This window comes from Corylus avellana, chromosome ca2, assembly GCF_901000735.1.
Source record: "Corylus avellana chromosome ca2, CavTom2PMs-1.0".
NCBI classification, from domain to species: domain Eukaryota; kingdom Viridiplantae; phylum Streptophyta; class Magnoliopsida; order Fagales; family Betulaceae; genus Corylus; species Corylus avellana.
In genome coordinates this window covers 20,761,666-20,766,597 of record NC_081542.1, presented here as the reverse complement: position 1 = coordinate 20,766,597, position 4,932 = coordinate 20,761,666, and the positions used below count along the sequence as shown (strand labels likewise).

Genomic DNA, 4,932 nt, shown 5'->3' with positions numbered 1-4,932 from the left:
CAACCTCTATGTTAAGTTGTCAGAATAGTCCAAGTTCAGTTGAATACGATGCTGATGCACAAACAACTCCTAAGGATAAGGAGGGAACTGTTAACCAAGATTCAAGGATGACATCAGAAAACCAATTCAAAGCATAGATAACCTTTGTATAGTCAAACAACACAAGTCCATTGAAAAAAAAAAAAAGAAAAAAAAAAGGGGGATTTTTGGGTTGCACTTATTTTTGAAGCTAGTTATGGAAGAACTTCTCCAACAGATCTTTTTTGGGGGGTAAAGTTGCACCGTTTGTCCAAGGATTTTTGTTGATAGAGAATTGCAGCTGATAGAAATTTAATTTTTCTTTAAGGGCCAAAAAGTATAAAAAGAAAGGCATTTTTAAGATAATTTTTTTAGTTAAGGCACTAAACAAATAACACCGCAAAAAAAAAACTCGGCTTATCAATATTCTACATATCTAATAATGGTAGTTTTGCGAAATTAGAGGATGGGAAATAAGAAGTTCTCTATTCCATAATGCCGCATGTGCCATTATGTCATGTCTTCTTCATTGTGTCCATCATCTATGTTAAATTGTCTGATTAATCCAAGTACACTAATTATAATTACTAAAATAAACACAATATTTCAATTTGAAGCATTCAAGATTCTCAGCATATGCCTACCTTACGTTATCAAAGCTCACTCGCATTAGATATGACTTTGAGTTAATTAATTGAATTTATGATAAATCTAATCTTTAAGTCATTTCCGTATATATAGTAAACAAGAATATTCACTGTGGAATTCACGTGAGTCTAAAAACTCAATGGTAAATTTATCAAATTTATAAAAAGTGATAGTTGAAAGATGCCTCGGGTAACAACCAAGGGGAAAAAAAAATTGAAAAGCCAGCTCATCCATCGGTGCCATTGACTTTGTGACAATGATGGTCTTTGTTATACAAATAGATGGTTTTTGTCATAAATCCTCAAGAGCCTGACAGAAACTGCATTTGCACTCCTTCAGGTTGGATTGATTTGTTGAGGAAGAGTATACCAGAGTATCTTCTCTATACAGGTATTTGTTTGTCTCATACTCTTGTCATCTCTTCTTCATTGTGACCATATCATCACCATTATCTATCTTAAATTGTCTGATTATTCCAAACACACCAATTATAATATATCATGAATTTGAAGCATTCAAGATAGCGAGTGAGTTCCTAGCTTAAATTATTACAAAATTGCATTCGCATTAGATATGACTTGAATTAATTACTTGAAATTGCATTCATTTCTGATAAATATAATTACTAATCAAACTCCTTTTGGAAACCGTGAAAAAAAAAAACAAAAAACAAAAAACAAAAGAAGATGTGGATTTTTGGGTTGCAACTATTTTATTCTGGGAGCTGCTAGTTATGGAATAAGGTCCCCGACAGTTTTTTTGGCGGTAAAATTGCGTGTTGAAAATTGTCCAAGGATTATGTTTTGATAGAGTACAGTTTATCTATTGCATGATGAAATCCTTAGACATAGAAAATTTCGTTTTTCTAATTTTCTTAAACGACCAAAAAGTACAAAAATAACCAGAAAACAGTCAAAAGAAAAATGACTTTTCTATATTTTCTTAATTTTAGTGTGTGTATATATATATTTATTTATATTTCAGTCTCTCACCTGAAACCTAGTTCCCTAGTATGTCATCTTCTTTTGTTAGTAATCTGAAACAAAGGTTCAGTGAGGTCCTGTACATGTGAAATTAATTAGTACTTTAGTGTCGGCAGTGATGAAAGTGTTTCATATATATTTTCTATTTTATGTTGTATCGTTAATCTTTAATTTTAATATTATACTATTTATAGAGTATTTAATTATCTTTTTATTTTAACAACAATATAGAAGAGAAGTTTGTCGTCTGGCCAAGAAAAATTAGGGAGCTTATGAGAATTGCAAACCAAAAATATAACTTGAAGGATCCAGATACTTGGGGTTCGTTTGGCTTCACAATATTTCAAAACGCTTAAAACTGTAGTTTGGCCTACGTTTTCAAACCATTATCTTTCAACAACAAAATCCCCAACGAGACACTTTGGCGATCTGTTTAAAAATGCACTTTTAGCGTGTAAAATTAAATAGCAAAATGAACTCTTAAAAAAGTTGGCCCATGAAATTTATACAACTTAAACATACATGTCAGGTTGCTGCAGAAAGTAGGTGGTTCATCAATATTTGCTGACATTAGGGGCAAAGCCAGTAGCGCCAAAAATGTTATTTAATGGCTTATTGTTCTCTTGCCCTCGCTAAAAACAAAAAGCTATCCCTACCAACTAGCTAGCCCAAGTACAGGTCAGGCTTGTAGTTGAGATTGTATGGATCGTATTTGTGAACGTGTAATACTTAGGTTGGCTGCAGGATCTTAATTAACTAGTAGGGTATTCGATGTACCCTCCAGCTCTTATATCACTACAAGAATTTGCTTCATTACCGTTTGAGATTATTTGCAGTAACACTAAGAAGTCGCTGCTAATGAGGGTTGACTAGCGGTAACACATAAAAATCATAGCTAATATTAGACACAAAAAACTTTTTTTGCGTCGACCAAATATGCACGCGTTATTAGTAGTGCAACCGTTGGTGCAGCTATTGAGTCCTTATTAGTGGCAACACACATGGGATCACAGCTAATGATCATTGGCGACACACAATGGATCGATTTTGGACCAACGGCACTAAGTGGCCGCTAATAAGGGTTCGTTAGCGGCGATACATAAAAGTCGCCACTAATACGAGACACAAAAAAGAAAAAAACAATATTAGCATCGACTAATATAAATTATGGTTTTATTATTAGTGCATATAATAAAACCATAATTTGCGTTTTGCATATAAAACCATAATTTATATGCAGATATTACCATTATTAGCATTCCTACTAATAATCAATAAGGACTCAAAAGGCCTATTACCATTTCTACTTCTATTACCATTCCTACTAATATTACCTCATAGGCTAATATATGCATATGAGGTAATAGGCCTTTTGAGTCCTTATTGATTATTTTTTAAATATAGAAAAAAACCCTAGACATAACCTAAACAATTGGCCTTTACCAAATTCAAAATGATGTCATTTTGGTGATATATATACTATTTATAAAGGAAATGCATATGCAATTATATCTGCATACCCTAAAACCGTTATTCGCATCCGTATATGTGGATAGCAGATAGTTGCAGCAAATATCTGCTCACATTTACAACCCTACTATTACATTTACCTCATTTACACTGTTGGAGAACTCTAAGGTGATTCACGAGTGTCTTGGTTTAACTGTGGTAAAAATAATGTGGTGGCTCTTGGTGTATACTTGTGAGTCCGTGACACTCTTGTGTAAAGAACTCACACGTAAGGGGGAGTTGGGTCAATGTGATAGAGACTCACAAGTAGAACGAAAATTTATTGTAAGTGCACTTGTAAAGTTTGTGTTCCACATTGGTAAAGTATAAAGAAATAATTAATGGATCCAAACCCATTAGAGTAGTGTCAAAATATATATATTAATGTATTCTTGTTTGACTCGATCCATTGGTGTCTCTTCCTAACGGTACACATTTATCAAAACGAAAACGTAAGATTAAATATTTTCTACATGCTCAAGTGAAAAGTTTACGCATGTGTTTCCTTTTTCTTTTTATTGTGATGATGCTTGCCACCTATTAAAATGGAGTTTAATGCCACATCTAAAGGAGAGTGTTATAGTATTGATAAAATTATTAAATTTACGAAAATCCACCAATTACGCTTACTGATTCTACAGGGGCAAAATGTCGACACCAATTTCGGTTCGTGACCTAGGACCACAGTCAAGTACAAATGGGGCAAGTCCTCCCGAAACAACAGGTTTTTCCTTCCAATGATCATCAGCTATTTGTCATATATATATATATATATATATATATATATATATATATATATATCATCCGGTTAGCAAATTTTCATGTTATGTCATGTAAGGTGCTCAGTTTGTGTGTGTGTGTGTTAGGTTAATTATGTCGTTTAAGGTGTCAGTCTAAACAAAGAATGCTAAGATTAATTTGTTATTGAATTTACCAGCGCTTGATGCGATTCTAGCTCGGCTTAAGGACATGGAGATGCATTTTGATAATCAGTTCAAAGAGTTAAAGAATCATTTTGATAATAAGTTCAAAGAGTTAAAGAATCAGTTAGATGCAACGAAGAAAAAGACGGAGAACTTGTCTTCTGCAGTTAAGGATAAGTACGTAAGGGATACCAGTACTAGAACATCTTTGGTGCAGTACTGTTTTATAACCAAACAATTCTATCCTGTTTATTTTTAGTTTTTAATGATCATGTCTCTTATCTTTAATTGCTAATACATTTCATATTTTCCTTTACCTGTTGGCTGCTCATTCTCTCTTGCACTATCCTGTTACGTAACAAAAGGAAGAAGACTTGAAAGTAAGCCATGAGGACTAAGATCTCCAAGGAATAAACAAGCGACGGCTGGAGGATGTTTAAATATTCCTATATATTAATTCTATTATATATAAATATTTCTATATACGAATAAAACGTATTGTAAGGCTATCAAAGATCATCATCATCATCATATATATATATATATATATATATAGAATTATATTGGATTTTAATGTCTTATCTTTATTAATACATTTCATATTTTCTTCTACCTGCTCGCCTCACTATCCTTCCATCAATTTCTGACATAGAAGGGGGAATAGATTAAAAGTACTTACACTAGCCTGCTTTAGCTATAATTGTGTAGAATATTTTATTATTTATATATGTTATTATATTCGTTACTTGGGTATTTACTTATATCTGTAATAGTGCTGGTAAAACATATGATAGCAGCTAGGTTTATTTGATAAAATATTTTATATGCAATTTGGTTGAATGTGTTTTGAT

The 4,932-nt window shown here is 32.5% G+C and overlaps 1 long non-coding RNA gene across 1 annotated transcript; it reads left to right on the top strand.

Annotated features, from left to right (window-relative positions):
* Positions 1-931: 931 nt before the first annotated feature.
* Positions 932-4,693, top strand: LOC132172820 (uncharacterized). Its single transcript, XR_009439187.1, has 4 exons — positions 932-1,056; positions 3,800-3,882; positions 4,096-4,258; positions 4,447-4,693. It is a non-coding gene; the product is annotated as an uncharacterized LOC132172820 (long non-coding RNA).
* Positions 4,694-4,932: the final 239 nt, after the last annotated feature.